Raw genomic sequence first — 15050 nt, 5'->3', positions numbered from 1 at the left:
CACCAAAGGATAAAACCACTACTCACAGAATAGTGGATAGATTAACTGAAAGAAATAATCAACCACATTCATTGCTCTACACAAATTGTAAAATAAGGATTTTGAATTTAAGTGTATTTCTATTGTTATTCAGGTGCCCTTGTTTCCTGTATATATCACCACCACCTATTGATGTCTGAGCTGATGAGATCTGTGACATGCGTTCACTCCCTTCTCCTCATATATCCTGCCTCTCTGTCAAATAACAGAATAACACCTAGAAAATGTTGCTAAGGTAAATCTCCTGGGGTCCAGAAGGCAAGTCCCCACAGTGTTACAGTGTCCTCACACATTCATCCATTTTTATGAGAAACACAGTTGTACGCATATATTTTTAAAGACGCACCTGCTCTCTCAGTCAGTCAGGCCTGTCAGCTCTGATATAATCAGGATGGACTGTCTGACGGTGGGACGCCCTGACATTTGCACCACCTGACCACGATGGTACCAACTGTCAGTCTCAGTGTGTGATGAAATCCAGGAAGAGCGTATCTGTAAATTTTGCCATTCGGTGCAAACGTTACCGGGAAAAAAAAGGCTTCCTGTCAAATTTATCATAAGTAGGTCCAGTGGGAATCGAATACATTGACTCGGACATCCTTAAACCAGAGAATGAAAATAGCTTTCTGCCTTCACTTGTGTTTCATGTATTGGATCACTTATTCCTTTAAATTCATAAGCGTTACAAAGACCGTATTGATTTATTTCTACAGCGTCTACAAGTGTATTAGCACCTATAGTTGTTTATGTGTGACACGTACAGTAGTGACGGAACTTGATGTACAGCCAACTCAAAAAAACAAATGCAGTTGATAAAATTTCAGCTCTGGTGTTGAGATAATACACTCCAGAATAATATATCGTACATGTATAGATTCTCTATTTGAATATATTTTTATAATGGATATTTACAATTATATTGCAGCAAAAATTGCCTATTAGGCAGGAACAGAGGGGTTTTAAGTCTGGGTTTCAGTCTCCCTCATGATTGGGAGGGACCAAAAATGAGCCGTTTTTTCCACCGGAATGCAGGAAGTGTGCATTTACGAGCTTCCTCCCTTTAAAAAAAAAAAAAAGCACATCAGAACACGAATACCACTTTGAGACTGCCAAACAACCCTGCAATCATCCTTGCAAACATACATCTAATAGTCTGTGTGCATTCCTTTATAGATAAAGGCGGAGAATTATCCCTGCAAATAACTAGCTCAATAAATAAAGCCTTTCGTTCTAGTTTTCTGCCGCCCAAACACAACTAATGTACACATAGAAATGATCATTATTTTATACTATAAGATTTTTTTTGTCCACCTTTCTTGTTCAATATTCCAAATTCTTCCAACTGGTATGTTGTACTTTATTGAGCAGCCGCTATATTTATTTGGCTTTGTGCTGAGACTTAAAAACAATAGCAGACCACAGAGGAATGTTTTATGTTATGATTTTCTGTTCAGCTTTCCTACTTTTGATATGCCTTCATCATGTGACAATTCATCTCACAAAATCCTCAGGTCTTTGATTTTGAAAGAGCACAGCCTTCATCCTCTAGTACTGAAAAGGATTTGGCATGTTGACTGATGATCATAATAAATAACTGAGGAGTGCTAAATGTTGTCACAGTGAAATATTAACATGGTCATATTAATGACCAGAGAGAAGCTCAGACAGACGCTTGCAACTCCATAGACAGAAGCTAGAACCCAATGAGAAAAATGACCCGACTGAAACAAGCTAACACAGAACCAGAGAAAGGCCAGGAAATGACCAGAAAGAAACAAGGACCTGGCCCAAAGTAGTCAGAACCAGACCAGAAAGAAGCTAGAAGAAGCTAGAACTGGGCCAGAAGAAGGCTGAGACTAGAACCAGAAAGAAGCTAGCACCTGTCCAGAAAAAAGCTAGAACTAGAAGCAGAAAGAAGCTAGGACCTGGCCAAGAGAGACCTTACCAGAAAGAAATTAGGGCCGAGGCAGAAAGAAGCCCAGACTAAAGTTAGCACTTCAACAGAAAGAAACAAGGACCCAAGTAGAAAAATGTTCTGACCTTACCATTGCAAAATTCTTGTAATTTATTATTTCACCTCCAAAAAGTTATCAGAGTCTGGATGAGCAGGAGGTGACCCTAATGTTAAAATTATTATAGATATTTCACAATTGCAATAGCAACTTCATATGGAACACAGGGTTGGTGAAATGCCCCTTTTAATAGCCATTTTGTTGCTGTATGTGCTTTGCTTAATGGTTCAGTTAATTATTCCTATTTGCAAATTTTATTATGACTCAGTACCAATATGTTTGACATCCAGCTCATATTTGTGTTCATTTTTAGTGCCTTTACACGTGAGTAACAACTGCATTTGACCCTGTTTGATGCTCAGTTTCTACCTGTTCTGAAGTCATCGATCTGTTTACGCCTCTCAGCCTTAATCAATTCCCCGGGGAGGCAGGAGAGATGGGATGACGGATTAAAGGAGGTCATCCTCAACTCAAAACAAATGTGTGTAATCCTGGGAATATGCATCAGGCAGGTCTGTGTATGCAGCGCCCTGACAAGATGCTTCCTCCTGTTGCAGATTTCTGTCTGCCCAAATCCACCTCCATCCTGACATCCGCCTGACAGGTACCAGATGGAGACACACTTCGGACAGGATCTTCAAGGTTACGAAGCCGTGTAAACAGTCTGTGGAGTGATAACATGAATTAAAAGATCAGAAACTGCTTTAAAATGAAGAACCATGACTAGCATTTGCAGAAGAGTTCGCACCGACTCCTCTGTGTGTTCCCATTTGTCTATGGAGCCTCAACATTGCAGCCCTCTCGCTGCTTGTGCTGGTTGGATAGATGTGGAGTCAAAGGTGAAGAGAGATGCTTCGCTTCACTTCTCTCACTGGGAGAAAGGAGTCAAGAAAGGTCAATGCGATGTCGAGAGTCTGCTTCTAGGACTGTAGATACACTGTGAGACAGCAAGCACACCAGGCAGACCTTACAAACAGGAAACGGGAGATGGAAGAAAAAGGAATATTTGACAACATGCGCTGGATTTGTAGGTCTGTGAAGGTAAATGATGTCGCCAAACACCAAATGGTCTGACTGGTTGAACAACCACTCTGTTTTTAAGCCTGATGAGCAATTTTGTCTTCATCTGGAAAGGTCATTGTCTCCAATAAAAATATACTTCCAATTTGTATTTCGGGCACGTCCAAGGCCTCCAGTTTGCAAATATAAACCGGTTTTACAAAGGTCAAAAATTGACTTTTGTTGATTTGTCTCTGAACACTCTGCCAACAGAATAATGTTATTGTGATTATCAAGGTTGCTTTTTTTCCCCCCCGAATTTTTTTTCTTGCATGGAACACAAACATTTTATGTTGTGAGTCAAACTATGTCAGTTTGTCTCATACAACTTCTTCTAGGAGCTGAAGAAATAATACACTGCGTCAAAGCTTGAGCTGAGAGGCTAATTGCTACCTGGGACCTCTATGCAAACATCAGAAAGCAGCGTTTTAACACACTTCAAAATGCAGCACAACAATCTGTCTATTATAGTTATTAAACCGCAAAAAAACAGTCTGCAGTTAGACTTAAAGCAGATCAGACATCATTCATTAGATAAACTCAGATGCAGCTGCTCGTCGCTCATATAGCTGCATCTCCATGACGATGAGTGATGTACGCTGGCAGCACCCGTGACGTATCGAGTAATCCAGGACTGATGATGACAGCCCCCGCTCTCCACCCGTCTCTCAGATGATGTAGCCTGAGGCGCGCTCTTCGCTGCTCGCCCTTCAGCGCTCCACTTGAGGATGTGGACACCGGGGCTCGTCATGACTGACCTCCAACACACCGCTTCAAGGGGAAATGCTTCCTTCACTTCTTGTCCTCAAGGCCTCTTGGAAGTCTAGCCTGTGGACTCAGAAAAAAATTGAATTATGCCGATGTATGTGTGGTAGATATATGTGTATGTATGGAAAACAGCTTTTGGACACTTCCTGTTGAGATTGATTTTTCAAAGTGCCTTAGGAGTAAAAGAGAAATGCTTAACTTGCCGCGTCAGTTATTTTCTGCTCTATGAACCTACAGACCACTATTTGGACAGACAGCGCTGAAGAAATATGAACTGATTTACATATTTTGATGTGACTAAATGTGGAGTAACACTGGAATAGATTTGTCTACTGCCAGGGTGTTTTTACCCTCTGTAGTGCATTTATATTCACCCACTTCCACATACTAAAATGCACCCATATGGCACTTCGGCTGCCTGGGTTCTGTAAAGACAAAAGGCATTGTTGAATATGTACAAATCAGAGATTCATCAAGGTGAAGCTCCTAACTCCAGACATATGGGGTCAAGAGTGACAATAAGGCCCCACACAAGGTCAGTTTATTTAGGAAGCAATTGTTTTATTTGCCATGTTTGTCCAGCATGTATCACCTTCTTAAGGACTGAGATTTATTACCTCCGTGTTCATATTCAATAGGCATGACACAGTATGTAAACTTTGTTACTAAATGTTCAAAGCTTTCCTGACTCAGTATTTTCATGCATGTATTTTTTCTTGTTTATCCACTTTATAAAAGTACAGACAAGTCCTTTGGGACAAACCTGTTGCTCATGCGTAAACATTCAAACCCATGTGGGCTCTGAACATTAGCCAAGTGTAACTGATTAGTGTCAAGCAAAGTGAGTTAAAAGGAACCAGAATTTAAATTTTCCATAGAGGAGATGTGTCCTGACAGGCAGGCGAGACACAAGTCAAAATGAAACCGCATCTTTATTTCGTTTTGAATGTCGGCCATGAATAGTGAGCTAAAACTTACAGATTGCACTTTGCTGAAACATTGAACTTTTAAAATGAGTTCTGGTTCCAAACGGTAACCGGGCTCGTAGAGTTTTGAGAAGACATTTTGCCGTTCCTCCAAGTGGCTCCTTCAGTCCTGACAGGTTTCAGTCTTCAAGGAATTCAACATTTACAGTCAAATTGGTGTTTTGTTCAGTTCTGGGAAAGTTCTTACAAACTGAACATTGCTGAAGGATATTGGCTTTGCAATATTACAGAGATTAGCCAAAACAAACTGAACATTTTTTTTTGTTTCTTTTGCCAGTATTGAATATTTCATTGTGTGTGCCTTGTCACAATTTTGCAATATTTCTCAAAAATACATCAAAAAAGAAGCTGTCCTACTCCTACAAATGCAAACCATATGCTTTTACTGCAGCCCGTGTCCGCACACCATGGTTATTCATGTGTGCGTGACCAAAAGCACACAAGTTGCATGTTTCCTATCCATCTGCAGCCATCTGATGTTCGGCCTGTAGCGCTTGGTCGCTTTAGCCTTTGGGGATAGAAAGTTGTGTTTAAGCCAAAGACTCCACCTGCTGATTTCACTGATTAACACACCTTTAAGTAGAAATCGCCTGATGTGGAATCACCTGCTGAGGGGACTAGTTCAAATGAAGACCTGCAAACTGCTGGCTCACAGCCAGTGCAGGAAACGGCTTTCCTTCACAGGTGGATTTAAGCAGGTGATCAGGTTTTCTTTGTTTTTTTTTCCCTGAATAGGAAATCCTAACATTTATATTATGGTTAATTGTCGGCTTTAGGGGCAGTGACACATCAAGTCAGTGTCAGGCCGTTATTGAGCGCCTGTGGCCCCAATTTTTGCTGCCTCAATGTCACTAATCTGGCCCCTGATGGCAGCTTTGCAGCTGGCTGAACATGATGATGAATCACGGCGGAGTGCAATTGGCTGATGTAGGCTAAGAGCAGAGAAACAGAAGGCTCTTCTCATTATACATGTTCATAATAAACATTTGAGTGTACCGATATTTGTGCAACGTTGTGATAATCTAGATTTAGGAGAGGTCAGTTCTGTGCGACGGTTTGCCATACACCATTCATTGGTTTCCAGCCCAAAACCCACCAAAAATATTACACTGATAACATGTTTAGTATCCAGACTGTTTACACAGAACAAAATGTTCATTCAGTCGTTCAGGAACAAACTGCTGCATTCAACCACAACTATTCACATCTAGCTACCACAAAGACACAATGACATTGTGTAGTTTACTGACTGACAAATGGAGCTTATCTGTTCTTTAGAAAGAAGTACAAGCAGTGCACAGTTTTAGGAAGGTGCACTTTGTCCAAATCTGTGTTTACCCGCCAAATGAAACTTCAAACTACCAAACTGGGCGTAAAACCATCTGGTAAACTGGATAGTTTGCAGTCCCAGCCTTCCACTAGACAAATGTTTAACAAGGCCTGGATTCTGTCATAGCCCCTTTGAGTTCTTCTGTAAGTTCATGCTATCGAACCACTAATTGCAGAAATCTGTTGAAAATCAGTTGAAGGCTGCACCTAAAAAATATCTGACCTGCTACCTTTACAGAAATCCTCATCTTTCTGACTTTGGTCCATGTTAAGTTTCTTAGTGCACGGGAAAGTTCCTGTGGTGGAAACACAGGCTGAATAGATTCCATTTTCCAAAACAGCGACAACATGTTCTAATTCAATCACTATGGAGATGCAAACTAGAGTTTTCCCAAACCATTAGTGGCATAGCTCTAAACTGGACCCATGAAGACAACCTACAGACAACTGGAGACAGAGAGTTTATTTAACCCTGACAGTATCTACCCCTTCATATACACTGGGCAATCTCTACAGTCTGACAAAATGAAAAAGGCTGGTAAACAAAGAGTCCTGCTGGGATTTGCTGGACTGACGGTTTAAAATGAACACAACCACAGGAAGTACCAGCATCATATCCCAGTTTGACAAACACTTCATATCAGCCTGCTCATATTACTTTCCCTTCCAGTTGCCTTATGTTTTCCGACAAAGTGGCATCCATCGTAAGGGTCCCGGATACCTAATACACCGTGTGCCATGTCCAATTTGTCAGATCTGCTTTGTGCTACCATGCTTCACTTCTTTTTTTATTTATCAAAGCAGTGAGAAGGCTTCTCCTCTTGGGGACAAAGGAAATAAGCAAACAAATTGGTCAGCAAGAGACTGACATAAGAGGATATAAGAGTGAGTAAAGCGCCTTCAAATTATTGCTTTTGAAAGCAGCCGTTAACACCTGGGCCACATCAAAATCCCTCTGCGTCAACTTGATGGCAGGTGTCTGTCAGTGCCATTAAAATGTGCAAAGCAGGTAGGATCGAATGCAGAGACAAATCTCGCAGAATCCCCACCAAAATGCAGGGTGAGAATGATGTTTCTGAATATTTTACTGTGTGTTGTGAAAAAATAAAGCAGAACATGTACTTTGTGTTCCTCTGTCATGTTTCTGCCAACTCTGCCTGGAGAGTACCTTCCAATCTTGCAATGCTTTCTGTATATATCTTGCATGTAAGGATGCCACATCTCTTATTTTATTCAGGAAGTGGGGGGTGGGGGGGGGATGCTTTGATGCTCAGTTTTATTTTAGGCTTTCTTTATATTTTAATCTAAAAAATAAATAAATAAATAAATAAAAACCTTGGATCATTTCAAGCATATAAATCCTCTGTGGAAATAAATTTTGACATAATTGGATTAAAATAAAAACAAGAGTTGGCAGCCACAATGAGAAACTTAAGTCATCAACAGAAGAGCTAACGACATGTTAATGAATTTAAACACATGAACATCTCTTTCTATTTCCTGGTTGTGATTTGCTACCTTGAAATTGAACTAGTGAGCTTGTGGTTACACAAGACCTCAGTTCTCATCACAACATCAGGCCACTAGTGTAATCAGTACCTAGGTAACTTTTGCAGAATAATGAAAAGAATATCAACATTTTCCTCAGGTTATATTATAAAACTACAAAGAAAACTCCAGATGACAACATGTTACAACTTTAGACTGTAAAAAATCTGGAAGCCATGACAGCTCCTAAAAAGCCAAATCGTGTGGAGCTCCCCCTTGTGGCTCAATGAGACTTGGGCCACACTAAAACACTACAGCAGATGTCCAATAAAAGATTTCAAAGATGGTTTCTGTTATTTTAAGTAGTTAAAATTTATATGTAAAGTGATTTAGCCCCAACTGATGCAATGAGTACACCACTGTCGAAAGACACAGCTCATGGTCACGGAAAAGATGTTAAGTCTGTTTCAGAAGGGGCAAATCATTGGCATGCATCAAGCAGTGAAAACATCTAAGGAGATAGTAAAAATGACTAAACTGGGTTAAGAGCTGCCCAATGCATTGTTAAAAACTGAAAGGATGGTGAAGAACTATCAATGGAAAGATAACTCAAATCAAAGAGAAACAACAGTAGAACTCAGAGCTATGCTTAATGAAGGAAAATATGAGCATTTCCACACATACAATGTGAAGGGAACTCAAGGGACTGGTACTGAACAGCTGTGTGGCCTTAAGAAAACCACTAATCAGCGAGGCTAACCAGGAAAAGGCTTCAGTTTGATAGGGAGCATAAAGATTGGACTCTGGAACAATGGAAGAAAGTCATGTGGTCTGATGAGTCCAGATTTACCCTGTTCCACACTGATGGGGCATCAGGGTAAGAAGAGAGACAGGTGAAGTGATACACCAAGTATGCCGAGTGTCTACTGTACAAGCCTGTGTGGGCAGTGCTATTATCTGGGGTTGCTGCAGTTAGTCAGGTCTAGATTCAGCAACATTAGACCAAAAGTATGAGCTCACCTGAATATACTGAATGAGCAGGTTATCCCATCAAAAGATTTTTTTCTTCCCTGATGGCACGGACATATTTCAAGATGACAATGTCGGGAGTTATGGGGCTCAAATTGTGAATAAGTGGTTCAGGGAGCATGCGATATCATTTTCACACGTGGATTAGCCACCACAAAGTCCAGAGTTTAAGTGTCTAAGTGTTTTATTAGCTTTGTTTTAGTTAGTTATTTGAATCTTAAAAAAGGACATGTCATGATGATAGACAGCTGTGATTGACAGTTACAATTGACAGCTGCCTGAATACACCTGTATACTCCTTTTTGGAATTTTGTGCTGAAAATAGGAATGTCAAAACCTACAAAATGAGTAGTTGCGTTGTAAACTGTTCTCATTGACCTCAAGGATCTGAGTGAACATTTCAGCTTTTTTTGTAAGTTAAACTTGCTTATTAGTCAGATTGTAAGTGAATTAAAGGCTAGCTAAAACAACACTCCTGTGTAAGGTCTGTGGGATAAAAAGTTGGCAATTGGTAGTTAGTATTACATAGTGTGAATTCATAATTGTGCTTGTTTTAAAAAAGTGAGACATTCATGGACGAGAGATGAGAGCAAAGAACTGATGGAATGCTACTATACAAGAAATCTTAGTGGGTGATGTTGCAAAATCCTCAAACAGCAACTGCTATCACAACTAGAGATTGAGGAAGTTCAACACAGATGCTACAGCAAAGGTAAGCCAGGACGACCAGTCAGGGGGCAGATATCATCATCCCCAGCTGAGATTGTGTACCAAGCCCCTTTAGCAATGATAGACACAAGGGCAGCTGACCTGAGATGGTGGATGATAAGTAAGCTGGAACCTGGAAACTCAGAGGCCAGTTACCAAGAGTAAGTGAAGAGTCTTCTGAAAGTCTACCAGAAGATGTGAATGCATGACCTACATATGATCACTGTGACCAACAAGTTGATTCCAGGGACAGCTCCCCGATCCTCTACCACAACAAGCATCAGTTTGGACAGGAAAAATCACAGCTGAAATCTTGTGATCTGAGCTTGGCATAGGTTTGCTGCTTTTAAAACATGTGATCTTTTAACACAGAGTAGTTGTAGTCAAAGGGAAATCCATAAAATTCACCTAAAGGCAAAAATAACAAGCAGAAATTAAGATTTTAAACGTGTTTCATCCATTTTTGCAAAAGCAATTTCATGCAAACACTGAACTTAACGCAAACCTTTGAGTGGAAACACTGAAAACCAAATCAAAACAGTTTCTTCCAGTTACAGGTCAAAAGTATTAGTTGGTTAACAAACCCCAGTCACGTGAGTTTCTGATTCCCACAGATGTTCCTATTTAAAACCCAGCTCCAACCAGTCCTTTAGAGCTGCATACTTGGATGAAACCCAACGCAAATTGCCCTTGTTTCTGCTTGGTTTTTGGACAGCCTAAGATTAAATGGATAAAATATCATCCAAAGGAAACAATCAAAAGAAACCAGCAGATTGTTGGCTAATAGTAACGCTATGCGCAAGTACCTGCGTCTTAGTGTGAAGTTACTCCAAACCTGATGATGTGAGCAAACACCCTGACAGCAAAAGCTCATGTTCCGTAGCAGCTTAAAGAGATAAAGTGGAAATAACCCATCGCTGCACTCCTGTGCTGGGCCAAGGAAGGAGAGACAAAGGTAGAGGAAGTGGGAGGAAAGAAGAGAATAAAAGACGTGAAGGGCGTTTAAATGAGGGAAAGACCTTAAAGAGTGGAACTTCTGGAAGAATAAAGAAGGACGAGAGACAGAGGGGATCAGAGGGAGGAAGTCTGGCAGTGATTTTGTCTGTATATGTGTTTTGCTCTCTAACTCCACATGTCTTGCTCTTCTCTCCAGGGGCCTAGACTTTGCCTTGCTTTCCGCCCCTTAATTTCCAGCAGAGCGGAGTGTGTTTTTCAACTTCGCATTAGGGGATGATTCAGTGGGTCTGCTGCGGTTTACCCTCGGCAGGATTAGAGCTGCAAGCCTTCTTATTATCTTCTACCGTTTGAGTTCTGTCGTCTGTTAGAAAGAGCAGCGGAGCTTAAGACAAAATTACCCCCTCAGTGGCTTTCGGATGGCACAGCTCCGACCTGGAAATGGCTTAAGAGAGGCTGGCAATGGGGCAAAAATGGGTAGAAGTAGGAGTAAGGCGGATGCGATGGGGCTTCTGTGTGAGTGTGAGTGGTCGGAGGGGCTGTTAGGATTTAATTTATGCAGTGGGATGGAGGAGAAGTGAAGAGAAGGGCAGTGAGGAGGAAAGACACCGGAGGATATGAGCTCTATAAGCTGAAAAAATGCTCTTGACACAAAATTTATGCTGAGAACCGATGGGAAATAAAGTCACAGCGAGTGTGGATCCTCCTTGTCTTTGAAAAGAGTTTGGTAACTGACAGAATGACATTTACAGAACAATGAAGCCCTTGGATACATCCAGACATTATGGAAAGGCGCCGCTGCCATGCCAGAAGAAAAAACATACCAGAATCATATTATAATGTGAAAAGTTTCTTGTTATAACAAGATGTTGTTTTTTCTTACATTATGACATCATATTTTAATGTTATATTATCAAACTCATATTATAATGTGATAACTTATATAGTTGGGAAAATTGGGATTGGGCAGACTTGGACTCAATGGGATGTGTACATGTTGCTCATTCGAATTTCTGGTATCAATAACTCACTAAGAAAATGTTACACATTCAACCATTATTTTCTCTTGAGTTAAGTGGACAATGGCTAAAGAAATATTAAATAACTTCAGAAATATTAATTGTAGCATGTCGTTAGGCTAATAGCATAATTGACATCATGTTAGAACGTTTTCAGGAAACAAAACATTTTTTTTTTTTTTTTTTTTTTTTAGCTTTTAGCATACTGTAACAGTAAGCTAACGATGTAGAGGATGCACAGGTTAGTCGACTAGTCGACTTCGCTCGTGCGCCATGACGTTTTCGGCAGACGAGTCACCAGTCATGTGACAATAAGAACAGCGACGTCTCAGAGAAGACAGGTGAGGAGTTAACGAGCAGCTAGCAGCGATTCATCAAGTGTGTGGAAATAATTCACGAAAGATGAAGCGCATTCTACCGTGACATGCAGAATATGTAAGTAGATGGTGAAATGCAACAAAAGTAGCTACTACTGCAATGCACACCGACCTGAAAAGGCATCAGCTAACGTTAAGAGAGGAACGGTTCAAATCTTCTCCACAATTAACAGCTTCACCAAATTCCCCACGGTAACAGAGAGAATGACGCTGCAAATCAGCAATTTACTGGTAAATTTCATTGTCACAGTTATTAAACCTTTAGCTGCAGTACGTTGTCGTGTTCAAGCTTCAATAATCTTGCAGAAAAGGGCGATTAGTCTCCGTCTAGTCGACTTTCACCACATATAAGTCGACTTTAAAAAGTCTGAAGACGTTCAACCCCTAGTTGCATGTCAACAATCGGCACAAACATTACTGCTTAAACTACAACACACATTTTCTCATTTCCATTTCTATTGTTAATATCGCTCAACACAAATTAAAAACTTAATAAGCCTATCAAGGAGACAGGCAAAACATGAATATGCAAAACTTTACAGCAACAAAACAATCCTGGGAACTGAATAAACTGACCAAAACCAATTAAGCAGGACTCATATCCTGATCAAACCAAATTAAACAAAAAGTGGTAAACAAAAACTAATACAAATTAAACCCAACTACACCACAGCCAGGCACCTTGAAGACAAACGAATATTACTACAAGAAAGCAAACAAAGTGACTTAATGAGTCCACTCCACTTATCAAATAAAAGCCTAAATTAAACAAACAGTGTGCATATAAATGACTTAAGTGTTGAGCGTGTGTTGTCTGCGAATCGAACTAATGAGGTGAGAGTATGGATTGTAGGGATGACTGTGTCCAACACATGAACTCAAAAAGAATGGATTTATTCCAGCCGGAGAGAAACCATCGGATCAAGTGTTTACATGGTTGTTAGGAGCTAATATTTATCCAAGGTTTACACCACCCCTCTGAATCTGATTAAAGTTCTCTCTAAATGGGCCACTCTGCTCTCATCGAGGTGGTTAGATGAGGTAGTTTTAATCTGATTGGGCCATTTTTTAATTATCATAGTGTCTATGTAAACGTGGCCACCGAGGACCTTCAGAGAGTTTTCTGACACACTGAATATTAAAGAGTTTTAAAGCCTTTGTGGCGGGTTGAATGTTAAAATAAGGAGAGACAAATTCAGGCAAAGTCATCAGTGTGTAATTGCACTGTTCAGTGCTCAGCACGCAGAGGATATAAATGTGTTTAAGTGAAAATTTAAATGGGGGAAATATTGCAGGCTCCTCGGCTCTGTAATTTCACTGTTGAATGCCGCCCAGCAGGTAAGCCCGAACTGCTGATTTCAGAGAGTTATTTCTTTATTTGTTTTGACAATGGAAATGGAAATTTGAAGTCGCGGAAAATATCTTGCGGTGTAGATTATCACTTCTTCATTTTCTTTTCGCCTTTTCCCTTCCTCCTTCATTTCGCCTTTCCTGTCTTTGATATTGCTTTGATTGACACAAGCAATTAAGCAGAGCCTCTTGTTTATAATTGATTGACTCCCATTGGCAAGTTTTCCATTCCCTCATGTAAATGTTACAGTGAAAGCAATCAGCCGCAACGATTGTGCGAGGTGCTACGGAGGCTCGAGGCTCAGGTACAGCAGGCGGTGTGTGGGATGAGCTTTTAATCAATGCCGAGCATTATCGCAAAACAAAATAAGTCAAGCAAATTAAATACTTTAAGGGAAACTGTAATGAAAAGTGAATCATCTGCAGTAGCGCTTTAGAGGACAATTTAGCATATGATTACAATTTTACATCACTAATTTATCTTTTAAAGGACTGGGAGGCTGCGAAATGTACTTGGCGTCCCGAAGTGGTAGTTTATGATTACGAAATACAACCAAGATGTTCAGAAAATATCTTTTTGCTTTTTCACATCAGCCATATTAAACCATTTTTAGAAAGCTGCACGATGCTGATGGGAGTCATCCTAGAATACCGTTCACATGATTTTTCGTTTTTGTGTGTTGTTTCCCTACATCTCCCACACAGGCTGAAAGTCCAAAATCAATATATAATTAGGCCTCTGTCTCGGCGACACAGGCGCAACAGCTGTGACTGGAAATTCAGTTCCTTATCCGCGTCTCTTGGGCTTTGTTCAGATCTGCTATTAGCATTCATCTTCAGTGATCCAACCACAAGTGGCCAGCTTTAAGTCCATGTTGGGGACGAATGTTAATGCAGGGTCTGAACGGGGCCTGATGTCAAATTACTCGGACCACATTCTTGTCTGGGACGCTTGTGACTGCTTTCCTATTTAGTATAATTGTGTAGAAAGACAATCCTGCCTTCTAATCCTGTCTTAAGTTGTGTGTCTGTCACATAGACTGTAAAAAAAAAAAAATGGCCCGACGCATCACTACTTTCGTTCATTAGTCAACAGTACTGTCTGTGAGTGGAGCTGTGTTTTTAATGACCCTCCACACTCCACTGCTAGACTCACTTACGTTTTTGTTAAATTAAGACTGTGCTCTGCTCTACCTCCAGCAGTTGCAAAGAAATGTTGGATTATACATTTTTTTTCATACCATACTCTTGTTATGTGACCTCATACCATTTCGGGACCTTTCGGTCAGCACTTCATGTATTGTTGTGCCTTGGCTGCTTTCAGTTTTTTAAGCTTCTCCTTCATTTGTTTTACTGTCCTGATAAAGCCAAATTTGGCCATCTCGGCCGTGATCTGATGGAAAACCTTGTCGTTCTGAGAGGTCCCGTCCAACTCCCGATGTATACTGTCTTCTCCCAACAAGGACAGAAAAGCTCTCACCTCCAGGTTGGTCCAGAGCGACATTACTTTTCCAGTCATCATTTAAAAATGTACCGACACGAGAGCAGAAAGTTGAAAGTGAGCAGCTTACTACTAGTCAAAACCAAAATATCCTGCTTGTACCTGGCGCTGATGTTTTTTCTGACCAACCAGTAGTAAGCAGCGTTCCATGTCACATTTTCGTCCCCAGTTCACCTACTTCGGACTGACCACAGAGGAGGTACTAAAAAGTACCCAGAAAAGTGTCCCTTTGGCCAATGACTCTCCTTGTGCACTCAGTCGTCCCCCAGCAGGATGCAGCTATTTAGGAACATCTAAAAAAACATGAAGAGCAGCACAAGGTGTTGACCTGGCCTCCAAATTCACTGGATCCCAAACTGATCAAGTATCTATGGGATGCACTGGAACAAGCCTGATCCGCACAGGCCCCTCCCCTCAAGCTATCGAACTCA

The sequence above is a fragment of the Mugil cephalus genome, chromosome 18, assembly GCF_022458985.1.
Source record: "Mugil cephalus isolate CIBA_MC_2020 chromosome 18, CIBA_Mcephalus_1.1, whole genome shotgun sequence".
Classification (NCBI taxonomy): domain Eukaryota; kingdom Metazoa; phylum Chordata; class Actinopteri; order Mugiliformes; family Mugilidae; genus Mugil; species Mugil cephalus.
Note: the sequence above shows the minus strand (reverse complement) of the source record.